This window comes from Cololabis saira, chromosome 5 (genome assembly GCF_033807715.1).
Source record: "Cololabis saira isolate AMF1-May2022 chromosome 5, fColSai1.1, whole genome shotgun sequence".
NCBI classification, from domain to species: Eukaryota; Metazoa; Chordata; class Actinopteri; order Beloniformes; family Belonidae; genus Cololabis; species Cololabis saira.
In genome coordinates, this window is record NC_084591.1 from 7,929,178 (window position 1) to 7,943,110 (window position 13,933).

Sequence of the window (13,933 nt, forward strand, 5' to 3'; positions counted from 1 at the left end):
TCACTCAGTGAATTTACATAACCACTTGCTTGCTCGTGGTTGCAACGTTTTTTCAGATCTCGTCAGAATAATGTAAAGCGGTAACGTTTTAAAAATGTGAAAAAGTAACATTTTGGTTGTGGTGCTGTGAAAAAAAATCAATATTTTGATGCTTCCTCGTTGTTGGGAATTATTTTCAGATCTCTCCAGAATAATAATTTGAAATGGCAACATTTTGGTGCTGGGATACGTGGCCGTGATATATACACGGCCACGTACAGTATGCCGGCGGGGATTCCCCCCCCAAACCAGATTTTGATAGCGGAGCGAGTCAGCCCACAGAAAGCAGTTTTATTTTGAAAACCAACCGGTTTTCTTGCATTCCAAAAGTCTGACTTCCGGCCCGCCAAAATAAAAGATACAGCCAGACAAATGAATGAAAAAATGAAAATAATCCCTCTGGGATCCCCCATAGATACGTCATAGTGACGAGGGGGATCACGTGACAGATGCCCGCGATCGTGTGCCGGTTAATATTTAAGATAGTTAAGTTTAGAGTAAATAAACTAAGTAGGGATGCTGTTATAATAATAATAATAACAATAATAATAATAATAATAATAATAATAAATAATTTGAATTAATTATTAATTATATATCAGACTTAACCTCCAGAAATTAATTAATAATTTATATTAAGCATAATATTAATATTTAGTATAATAATAAATACAATGGCTCAACAGCGCCCCCTTGAAAACTTTGTGCCTCAAGCCCCACAATACGGTTTGACGTACATGCACGAAAATAGGTACACACGGAATCGGATTTGATTAATTCAAACACCGTCCTATGGGAGACATCCACACCGAGAGCGGTCCAAGCCCACGACTACAGGGGACACCGCCGCAGAGACCCCGCCGGCCCAGACAGAGAGGGGCCCACACCACGGCTATAAAGCCCTGGAGCAGGACCCCCAACTATCCAGGCCCTGGAGCAGGACCCCCAACTATCCAGGCCCTGAAGCAGGACCCCCAACTATCCAGGCCAGGATAGCAGGACCCCCAACTATCCAGGCCCTGGACCAGGACCCCCAACTATCCAGGCCAGGACAGCAGGACCCCCAACTATCCAGGCCCTGAAGCAGGACCCCCAACTATCCAGGCCAGGACAGCAGGACCCCCAACTATCCAGGCCAGGTCAGCAGGACCCCAACTATCCAGGCCAGGACAGCAGGACCCCCAACTATCCAGGACAGGACAGCAGGACCCCCAACTATCCAGGACAGGACAGCAGGACCCCCAACTATCCACGCCAGGACAGCAGGACCCCCAACTATCCAGGCCAGGACAGCAGGACCCCCAACTATCCAGGCCAGGACAGCAGGACCCCCAACTATCCAGGCCCTGGAGCAGGACCCCAACTATCCAGGCCCTGGAGCAGGACCCCCAACTATCCAGGCCCTGAAGCAGGACCCCCAACTATCCAGGCCAGGACAGCAGGACCCCCAACTATCCAGGCCAGGTCAGCAGGACCCCCAACTATTCAGGCCCTGGAGCAGGACCCCCAACTATCCAGGATAGGACAGCCCCCCATAGACAAACCAAGCTCCCGGCGTGGAGGCCCCCATGAGGAGAACTCTGGAGCTGAGAACTAAGAAACAATAAAAAAGATTGGGTTGGAGGCGGAGGAAGGCGAGGTCAACGTGGAGACCGTCTTTTCTGACGACGATGACCTGTCTTGTGGGCAAAGTGGGGTCGGCGCAGAAGATGGAAGCGCTTCGACCCCGCATTTCGATGAGGTTATTGCCAGGGCAGCCAGGGCTCTGGGTGTGGCCCCCCCTGACGACCTTACGGCGCCCACCTCTCGGTTTGAGGAGGTCGGGGAGGTCCGCCCCGTACCGGTACGGGTGCCCCTCCTACCGGACTTCGAGGAACTGGTGTGCGGTCAGTTTGCTTCACCAGCAGCCGCACACAGGTGGTCCGCATCATGTCGCAGGTTTTCGAACATGACTGACAGTGAGCGTGTTCCTCTCGTTTCTCCCTCCGACTCCATTCTTGGCAAAGCCACCTGTCCCAGCAGGAATTGTAGACTCATGACCTGCTTGCTAAGCTGCACAGAGCTATGGCTACCCAGACCCGTCTGACGAATACAGGGGCTATCATGTCCCTCTACCTTCGTGACCTGTCCAAGAAAGTGCAGGAGGGTCCCGGGGGTTCTGATATTGCGGGTGAGCTTCGGACCGCTTCCTCAGTCCTCTCTTCGATTATGAAGGAGCAGGCGGTGGCTACAGGCAGAGCCTTAGCTTCCTTTTGGATTGCTAGACGCCACTTATGGCTGTCCCAGTCTCAGCTCCAGCAAAGGGATCGGGACTGTTTGGTTAGGTTGCCGGTGGAACCTTCTGCCATGTTTGGTTCGTATGCAGCTCAGCTACTGCAACAGGCACGGGACAATCGCCGCACCGCACAAGAGGTGTCGGGCTTCTCCAGGCGCCCCAGGGGCTCCAGGCGGGCGAGAACAGCCGTCCGTCCACTAGAGGCCCCGACATGGGGTACAGGGGACCTCAGGCCCCAGCTGGAGGCTTTTCGTCGGCGTAACTCCCGCCATCGGGGGAGGAGGGGGGGACCAGCTCAGGGGTCCTCCAAGCGCCCGCCCCCCTCCTGACTATTCCAAGACCCCGGCCTGCCAGCTGCCCCTGTCGACGGACCGTTACAGGGACGCGTGGGCGGCTTTGGGGGCGGACCCATGGGTGGTTTCCACCATGACCCATGGCTACCGCTTACAGTTTTCACGCAGACCCCCTCTGGCGAGGTTGGTCACCTTCACTTCTGTGACCAACCCTCAACATGCAGAGGTTCTGCGGGAGGAGTTTTCCTCCCTTCTGGAGAAACACGCCATAAGGGAGGTGAAGTGCGGGGACCACCAGGCTGGGTTTTTCTCCTGCTACCTCTTGGTCCCCAAGCGGGATGGGGGACTTCGCCCAATTCTGGACCTCAGGGTGCTCAACAAATATCTGCGGCCCCTGAGGTGCAGGATGTTGACGATCCCCAGGGTGCGGCAGGCCATTACCATGGGGGACTGGTTTGCCACTGTGGACGTCAGGGATGCGTACTTCCAGATACCCATCTGGCCGGGGCACTGGCAGTTTCTGAGGTTTGGCTTCGAGGGCAGACGGTTCGAGTTTCGGGTCCTGCCTTTCGGCATATCCCTGGCTCCCCGGACATTTACCCGATGTATGGATGCGGTCCTCGCGCCCATGAGGCTGCAGGGGCTCCGCATCCTCAATTACCTCGACGATTGGCTGGTCTGTGCCGCCTCGGAGGAGCTCTGCCACCACCATGTGGCCCTGCTCCTGGAGCACATTCAGATCCTGGGCCTGCGCTTGAATTACAGGAAGAGCAAGCTCCAGCCTTCTCAGTTGACAACCTTCCTGGGTACGGTTCTGGACTCCAGGAGGGCGGTTATACTGCTGACTCAGGAGAGGCAGCAGGCCTTCACGGCCTGCCTCAGCCACTTTCAGCTGCGCTCTCGGGTCAGCTGGGGACTCTGCCTTCGTCTCATGGGCCTGATGGCAGCCATGGTGCAGGTTGTCCCTCTTGCCCTCCTGTATATGTGACCTGTCCAGCGGTGCCTGCTGGGCCTGGGTCTGTGCCCACAGATGTCCCGCCGGATCACGGTTGTGGTTTCTCGGAGGCTCCACAGGGCCCTCTCCTGGTGGAGGGATCCGGCCAATCTGGCGAACGGGAGTGCTCCGGGACCGGTGGTGTATCGCCAACTGGTATTCACAGACGCATCCCAAATAGGCTGGGGCGCTGTCCACGAAGGCTGCGGGGTCAACAACCGCTGGAGCGGTCGCTGGATGTCCCAGCACATAAACGTCCTGGAGCTGAAAGCTGTCCTCTTGGCACTCAGACAGTTCCTGCCAAGACTGAGAGGTCACCATGTCATTGTCAGGACCGACCGCACAGTAGCGGCGGCCTACATCAACAGACAGGGGGGTCTGGGCTCCCCTGTCCTATGCAAGCTGGCAACCACACTGTGGCAGTGGGCTCACCCCCTCTTCTGTTCGCTCAGGGCTGTGCACGTGCCGGGACCATTGAACACAGCAGCGGACCTCATGTCGAGAGGAGGGCCGACACCGGGGGAGTGGAGACTCCATCCTCAGGTGGTCGAGGAAATCTGGCGTCGTTTCGGCAGGGCAGACGTCGACCTGTTTGCCTCCAGGGAGTCAACGCATTGTCGCCTGTTCTTTTCCCTGAAGAACGACGATCCTCCCTTGGGGTGGGATGCGCTGGCGCACCCGTGGCCTCGGGGCCTTCTCTATGCCTTCCCTCCGTTCACTCTCCTCCAGCCTCTCCTTTACAGGATTCAGGTGGAGGGGGCGAGGCTGATTCTGGTGGCTCCTCTTTGGCCCCACATGCTGTGGTTCTCTGCAATCCCACCTCTCCTGGACGGCACGCCATGGGTTCTCCCGTTTCGGCGAGACCTGCTGTCCCAGGCGAGCGGAGCCCTGTTCCACCCCTTCCCAGCGGGGCTCAGACTGGTGGCCTGGCCCCTGAGAGGGACGGGCTCCTGGCTTTAGGCTTGCCAGAGTCTGTGGTAAAGAATGTGCAAGCGGCCCGGGCACCTTCCACTAGGGCTGCCTAGTCATACCGATGGGGGGTATTTACCACTTGGTGTGGGGTGCAGCAGATGGATCCCTATTCGGCCAACGCCCGGGGCATCCTGTCGTTTTTACAGTCTCAATTGGAGGCTGGGAAGTCTGCTGCCACCCTACGAGGTATGGTGGCAGCTGTCAAGGCAGTTCGTGTCGGTGAGCATGCTTTGTCTCCCGATGACTACTCCCTGATTTCCCGATTCCTTAAGGGTGCCCAGAGGCTTGCGGTTCGTAGGACTGGACCTTCTGTCCCTCCTTGGGACTTGGATATCGTCCTTGGTGCACTTCAGCATTCCCCCTTTGAGCCCCTTGGGGTTGCTGATTTGCAATGGCTCTCGTTTAAGACCGCGTTTCTGCTGGCTGTGACTTCTGCCAGGAGGGTGAGCGAGCTCCATGCATGTCTGTTCACAGTGACTGCTGCAGGTTCCTGCCGGATGGCTCGGGGGTTGTCCTCCGCCCCAATCCAGCTTTTCTGCCTAAGGTTCTGTCTGAGTTTCATCTGTCCCAGACAGTCGAGCTGCGGTCACTGTCCTCTTTTGAGGTGGGACAGTCGAATGAGCAGCTCCTGCCCGTGCTATGCCCTGTCAGGGCCCTGACAGAGTACATACGGCGCACGCAGGCCATCAGGACGACCGATCAGCTCTTTGTTTGCTTCAACTCGAGCTGTCTTGGCGGGCCCTTATCGAACTCTCGACTGTCCCACTGGATTGTGGACACTATTCAGAAGGCTTATGTGCTCTCGGGTGTGCCTGTCCCGTCCGGGTTTCGGGCCCACTCGACACGTGGCGTGGCCACCTCATGGGCCTTGTGGCGAGGGGCCTCTCCTGCTACCATCTGTGCAGCAGCCACATGGTCATCTCGGTCCACGTTTTCACCTCCTTTGGCTGGGTGTGACTCAACGGTAGCCGGCTAACCTTTTGTTTGGTTTCTTTTGGTCAGATCCTTTGTTGTCTCCTTCGGTCAGCTTGGCGGTACTGTGGTTCATCCTAAAACCAGATTGACATTGTTCTAAAATATTGTTTCTGTTTATAAAATCATTTAACTGGATAAAAAACTGTTTTTCTATGATTTTACTTAAAAAGGGTAGGTTGGATACAGGTCAGTAGTTATTAAGCATCTCAGGATCCAAGTTGCTCTTCTTCAGAAGGGGCCTCACTACTGCCGTTTTGAAGGCAGCAGGGAAGACACATGTCTGAAGAGAGCAATTTGCAATATTTAAAAGTTCATACTCAAAGAATCCATACAATTGTTTTAAGAGGGATGTCCTCTGTTGTGAGTGGGCTGTGTGACGTGCTGCTTAAAATCCAGAAAAACTTTATTTATCCCCGAGGGGCAACTGCAAGACAACTGAGCAGCAAGACGTTGAAAGTATCAAATAGAATAATAAAATAAAATAAAATAAACAGATAAATGGGGCATGTCTCGTATGTACAAAAAATGTGCAAAAAAATGTACAAAAAATATATAAATATAAGAATGTCAGAAAAAATGTACAATAGAGTGACTGTAGTGGTATAAATAAAATATAAAGTGTCAATGTAAAGTGTTCAGGGTTGCATGTGGGCTGGTGGACTGAGAGTTCTTGTTTAGGATGTTGACATGAATCAGGTTTGGACTGGAAGAGCGGGTAGGTGCACTGGGACAGTGGGTATGTACAGGTCTCTTGCCAATGATTAAAAGCTTAAAAGTTTAAAAGCACACGCTGCAGATCTTGTTTTTTTTGGCTATTCTTACCCTGCAACATGTGATGTGATTGCTCAGTGCCTCGGGCCTCCTCACAACTGTCTTGATATAAAGCAAGACGGAATTACCTCTCAACTGACTCACACTTATTTGTGAATCCGCTTAATCTTATGTCTCCGGATTGGTTTAGACAGAAGTAAAACCAGTGTTTTCGAGAACTAAACTCGGGGGAAAAACCACCCACGACCGTAACATCTCATCAAGGCTATAGAGCATCAAGGTGAGTAGCTATATGTGTGATACTACTAAAAACATGAGCCTGCCTGTAAACTTCAACAAACTGCTTTTTTCATGTGATGCATTTTAATGCATTTTCCAGGCTTGTTTGATTATTGCGTGTCAGATGTATTCAATCATTTTTTAAGTAGTCTTCTTTTTAAGTAGTCTTTTATTATTATTATTATTATTATTATTATTATTATTATTATTATTATTATTATTATTATTATTTCTTTTGCACAATTAAACTGGCCTTTGTCAAAGCTTTGTCATACTTCAAAACTTATTTTAATGGTGCCTTGAGTATGAAAAAATGGCTCAATAGGGCCACCTTGAAAATTAAAAACATGTAGCCCCTCGTATGAGTGTTGCCTACATGCATGAAAATTGGTAGTTTTATGTACATGGGCGACCTGCACGGAAAAGTCTCAAGGACCCATTTTCTTAAAAGTACAGGAAGTCTACCATTCTAAATTGAAGTTGTGATTTTTGTGATTTGCCATTATGATTATTGTTTTGTTGTTGTGATTTGCACTTCAGGGCCACTGTAGTTTTCCACTTCAGGACACATCACCTGTACTAAGTAAAATTATGGAATGTGTAATATTTGAACAAATTAGAGAGCAAAATTTTTTAACATTTTTTTCTTTAACAACCTGTCGGAGTAGTAGTATGATTAAATGTTGAATAATGATATAATAATAATGTATTAAGTTTTTATCCTGCTAAATCACTTAGAAATATATTTTGGTCATTTTATTTATTTATTTATTTATTTATTTATTTATTTATTTATTTATTTATTTATTTATTTATTTATTTATTTTCTATTACCTTGTCTGTTCTGTGTGGAGTTTGCATGTTCTCCCCGTGCTTGCGTGGGTTTTCTCCGGGTACTCCGGCTTCCTCCCACAGTCCAAAAACATGCATATTAGGTTAATTGATGATTCTAAAATTGCCCGTAGGTGTGAGTGTGATTGTGAGCATGGTTTGTGTGTCTATATGTGGCCCTGTGATGGACTGGTGACCTGTCCAGGGTGTAACCCCTGCCTCTCACCTAAAATGAGCTGGGATAGGCTCCAGCAGACCCCCGTGACCCCGCAAGGGATAAAGCGGGTAAGATAATGGATGGATGGATGGATGGATGGATTACCTTGTCTGCACACATATTATTGATTGATACCATGACAGTAGAAACCAAAAGTGTATATATGTGCATTATTACTATATGTAATATATACATATATATACGCACACATATGCGTACACATACATAAATATACACATACAAACCCAGTGTTTTTTTTTTTTTTTTTTTTAGGGGGGGGAGGGGGTGGGGGGGGGGGGGGTGACGACATCCACTGCCAATCCAGGAAGCAGGAACACACGGAGACACACGTCAAGCACTGGAAATCTGCAACAAAAAACCACAAACAAAGCACGAAACCGGCACGGAGCCAACCAAAACACGAACAGCAATCGACCTAAATCTTGAGATCTGATCGCAGTCTGAGCTAAGCTATCGCTACCGCTACCTAAACCCAAAAACTAGAGAGCCAGCATGCAGGTGAACAAGCCAGTGTGTATGTTTATGTGTGTGTGTGTGTGTGTGTATGTATATGATCATGCGTGTGTGTGTGTGTGTGTGTGTGTGTGTGTGTGTGTGTGTGTGTGTGTGTATGCATGTGATTAAATGACTATATGTATATGTGTGTGTGTGTGTGTGTGTGTGTGTGTGTGTGTGTGTGTGTGTGTGTGTGTGTGTGTGTGTAATAAACCAAACAAAGCTCCACCTGAAGTGTATCTATAGTGGGGGAGGGGGGGGAGCAACCCCGCCACCCGCGAGACCAGAGGCCGACACGGAAGAGCCCGGAACCCAGGCCACCGGCAACCCCACAGAGGGGAGAAGTAGGAGGGAGGCAACCCACCGCCTGCGAGGCCCCCCCCCCCCACCCGGCGGCGGCCGAGGGGGCCCGCGGGCGGGGCCCCCACGGCGCGGAAAGAAGCAGCCAGGGATCCCGCGGCGGCGGACCGCGACCCAGGCAATCCCCGGCCGCCCGGTCCGGGCCGGACACGCGGCCAGGAGGCCCTCACCCTTCAGGCCAACGACCCCCACCCGGCAGGGGGCCAGCCTGCCCGGAGAGACAGAGCCGCCCCGGCCGCCGACGCGGGCAGGCGCACCCGTCCCCCACGAAAGTGGCCCTCCAAGACCAGAGGGGCGCCCCGCCGTAGAGGCAGCGGGGGGGACCGGAGACGGGCCCGGAGAGAGGGAACCCCCCAACAAGGCGACACCCGCGCAGGCCCGACAACGGAGGGCCCCAGACCCAGGCATCCCATTCATTCATCCATTCACCTATCCGATACCTATACTAATAATAATATAATATACTATACATAATAATAATAATAATAATACTAATAATAATACTAATAATAATAATAATAATAACCATCTTTGTATAATATAATATTGATAAATTATTAAGTTTTTGATGTCCTGCCAATGGAGGCTCAAATCCTCCATGGCAGGACCCTTCCATACCGCATTCTCACCGACACAGACATACAATCACGCACCGTTTCCCCCTCCCCGGGGGGGTCCAGCACCGCCAGAAGGCACCCCAGGCTGCACGGCGGGCCCCGCCAGGCCCGGGTAACCCGACCCACCCGTCCCAGGCCCAGGCCGGTGAGGGAACGCGGGTGATGTGGGACCCCCTCCCGCCCCTTGTGTTGAGTGCATGTGATTAATGCCATAAAAACAGGGAGGAGGGAGGGCCAAGTATCGATTGACACCGACCCCCCCCCCTCCCGAACTACGTGTCCTTGTCAAGTGTATTTATAAAGTGTTGAATGTGCAGTGTCTAGTTTGCTGTTAAAACCGTGAGGCGGGGAGTGCCGGGCCACGCGGGACAGTGCCCCCCCACGACCCGGACCCCCCGTCTTTCGCCTATGTGCGTATGAATCGTGTAGGGGGGGCAAGAGGGGGAGCGGAGGCCGAAGCCAGGAGGCAGGACCAGCAAAGCCGGCCCTGATAAGACACCCGCGTCCCCCCACCGGCCATCCAGTAGACGGGGGCCGGCCCCCCGAGCCGGGCCAGGGCCCCACCGTACCTCCACGGGCATTTGGTCATTTTAAAATACTACGTGGGTTTATACAGACTTGGATTACAGTATTCCATTAGGTGTGTTATTATTTTTTATTTATTTAATATGCGCAAATATAATTTTTACAACTGCATATCCTCAAAGCAGACAAAGTTTCGCGCCCCCCCAGAGATCTCAGGCGCCCCCCCAGGGGGGGCTGGACCCCAGGTTGGTTTTTCCGATGAGAGTGCTGTGTCTTGTGGAGTACCACAGGGGACGTGTTTGGGAACGTTATTGTACACTATTTTTACTAATGACTTACCACTTGTTCTGACAAACACAAACATAGGAATGTATGATGATGACTCAACCTTATATACCTCTGCACTCACTACAGATGAGTTAAATTCAGTTTTAAAAGAAGATTTAAAAGCAGTTATGGACTGGGTAAACAACAACAACAAACTATCTAAAACCAACTGTATGGTAATTGGCTCACATCACAGCATTAGTAAAAACCCCCAGTTAAATCTGAAAATAAATGACATATACTGTATATCAACCAAGTTCAAAATACCAAATTGCTGGGAGTTGTCATAGATGACAAACTCTCATGGAAAACACATAAATAAAATGGTTAATAAAATGGGAAGTGGCATCTCTGTCATTAGAAGATGCAGGGCATATTTGTCACCGAAAACAACTAAATTAATAATACAAGCTTTAATCTTGTCAAATCTTGACTATTGTCCAGTGGTCTGGTCAAACGCCACAGCAGACACGATCAATAAACTTCAAATAGTACAAAATAGAGCAGCTCGCATTGTCCTTGGTTGTGATTTCAGAACAAGTGTATTTAAAATGCATCGAAATCTCAGTTGGTTAATGGTAAGGGAAAGATGACTTTATTCGTTATTAATATTTATAAGAAATGTATCCATATCCAAAACCCTGCAGGTTCTACACAGAAAACTATGTTACAGTTCAGAAAATCACAGCTAGAGCACGAGGCGCTGCTAGAAACAAAGACAAACTATAGTAAGAGAACGGTGATGTACAGAGCCATGTATGAATGGAACTTACTTCCCAAACACTTTGAGCGAACTACTAGCATAAAAGAATTCAAATTATTAGTAAAGAAACATCTGTTAAATAAATACATATAAAACTTATTTAATTATTATCAAATGGTTATTGGTTTTAGTGCTGGGCGGTATGACCAAAAATGTATATCACGCTATTTTTCAAAATTATATCGGTTTCACGATATATCACGGTATTTTTTTTTTCATGCACAACTGGGTGTTAACCACATTTTATAATGATTTGGAAAGGAATTGCTGCAGTAAATTGGCTTAGAATGGCCTATTTTACTGTCATGAGGAGGAAATATTGTAGAAAAATATTAATGTCCACACTAGTATAAATACAGGTTTGCATGACCTCACAAAATGATACCGTTTACAATGAGGTGGCGGCACTTATGATTCTAATTTATTTTGCCAATTTTTTCACCATTGCATGAATCAAATACATTTGATTTAGGCATACTTTTCAAAGAAAAAAATCTTTTACAAAATTACAAGGTAGAAAATATTTATTGAACATAAGAAACTGAACATTTTTTAATTTCCCAGCATTATGTTGTTTTGGTTCCACCTCCTGGTGAATGTTAGGTAAAATTCTCAAGTGGTTACTTTTTGGTTGGCCAACGATATATGTTTGTGGTGCGCAACCGGTACGGGAGCGGCCAGTCTATTTCCTTATATTACAACGCCGTTATTAATTGTTCGGTTTTTTTCCCACTTATTCCACCGAACACCGAAAGTGTTTTTTTTGCCATTTTCGGCCGAACAATTTCGGTTACTGAACAATCGGTGCATCACTACTGCTAAACGGTCCTCTCACAAACAGTGTCCGCGGCGGAACGTAGCGCCGCGCGGCGTTCCCAACGTTGTGTACGTTACTGTACATACTCACCGGTATTACGGTTTATGAAAAATTCATATCATAAGAAAAATAAACACCGGTATTCGGTATGAACCGGTATACCGCCCAGCACTAATTGGTTTACTAAAAATGGTCATGATAAGTACGATAAGTGATCATAACTTAAACGCATTGTCGATGACTATACATTGTTTGAATCGGTTGATGCTATTTAAAGAAGGTATGTTTTTGTATTGTAATGCATTATATCTAAATGTTTAACGGAATGACTGTAACCTTAATGTGAGTGTCAAAAGAAGCACGGGTCTTATTTGAGAGAAATCTAAAGTATATTTTGTAGTAGAATTTCCTTTTTTTCCTTTCTTTTTCTTTACTACCTCTTTAGGTTTGCTTTTAATTTTTGTCATGTACTGTATATTATGTGTCGGACCCCAGGAAGAATAGCTGCAGTTTTGCTGCGGCTAATGGGGATCCAAATAAAACTATAAACTATAAACATCACGTAACACAAGCTGTTGCCACAGAGTTTAAATGTTGGGCAGGAATGTTTACCCCCCTCGATACTTTACAGTTTTGTTTATATAGTTGCGGTGGTGATAGATTGGCTTCTTTCCGCAGGGCTGTATACTCATGGATAGTCTGATCTTGCTCATTCGTCCCCTCCTCCCTTTTCACAAATAACAATCTGTTCTTCCCTCAGCCTTTCTCATCTTGTTTGGGTACTATTCTTACCTTGCAACGAGTGATGTAATTGCTCAGTGCCATTCCAACTTCAATGTCTCTGAAACACTTTTAGGGCCAAATCCACAAAAGGATTGCGCGGCTTTTGCGCTAAACCGGTGCAAATGAGACAAAAAGAGAGCGTCTAATTCACAAAGCACCCGCAAAGAGCGAATTGCACCACAAACTGCGCTGCCAAGGAAATAGTGTCATGGTGCGCCTGTGCCATTTGCATGCATGTAAATTAGGTAATATTCATACATTCGGCGCAAAATTGCCCCCTTTCTATGCAAATAAGCCTCATTGCAAAAACCGTCTAATTCACAAAGGCCAGCGCTATTTGCCACACGCAAAAATAGTGGAGCAAATACCGTCTTTTCGAAGCGTGTATTAACGGCGCGCAAACTCACTCCTCACTCCCCCTCTGTCTCTGTTTCTCTCTCTCTTCAATATCATTCAAGCCTGTGTGATACTAAATGATATTAAAGGTGAAATCTACAGTCAGATCAAGTGGGGTTGTGGACTTATCTCGGATTTAAAAATAAAAATAACAGGACGGAGTTCAGGATTCATCCATACATAAGGGGCTGCTTTATTACAAACAATTCCACCATATAAACATATACATCTAGAATGTGTGTGTTTAACAGCTGACCTGTAGGTGTGTGTAGCAAAACACAGAACATGAATTACCGTCAGATCCTGATCTGATCCCGATCCGGTGTTAATGAAGTTACTGCAAAACTTTATGGGCGTGTTTGCGCCGGCATATCATTAGAGCAAAATCTTTTGTGAATAGGACCTTAAAGCGGGGCAAATTGCGGGCGCAAATGCGGCGCAATTCACAGCGCTATTTGCGGGAGCAATCTATTCTTTGTGGATTTGGCCCTTAGTGTTTCCAAAAACACACAGGGTCACAGTTACTTAACCACCCCCACTCCCATTTTATACATTACCATATTTTATACATTATGTTACCTCTTCTTAAAACTGCATGAACTGGTTTGGTTTGTTTTGATACTTTGTATGTTCTCTTTGTGGTGGATATACACACACAGGATAATTGTTAATTCTCAGAGTTATAATTCACGGCGACCTCGCCCATGTTACAATGCCTTGTTGTTCCTTTTACAAGGGATATTCTTTCCTTTTATTATACGTGCTACTTTAAGAAGTACAGACACACCTCAGAGGTGCTGACGTTTTTTCCTGCGCGACAGTTTTCTGATTGTGTTTTTTGGTTACTCACTGTGTGAATTGAATTAAATGGAGTGCTCTCCAAAGAGGAATTAATCTCCGTCGTTTCTCTGCCTACATCCACCGCACTCCTACATCTTTGACAATATAATAATTCAGATGTTTATGGAAGGTAAAGGCAAGTGATGACTGATGACTCTCTGTTCACAATGTCCTCTCAAATCTAATTTATTCTCTCTCTCGTCAAACAGACACAATGGGATGGAAAAGATGGAAAGATATAAGTGGGAAGAAAATCTTTGTCCTCATTGTTGCCGCTGCTGTCAGTCTTGCATTGCAGCAAATTAGCACCCTCAAGTGGTGAGTGACTGAAATTCTGTGAAAA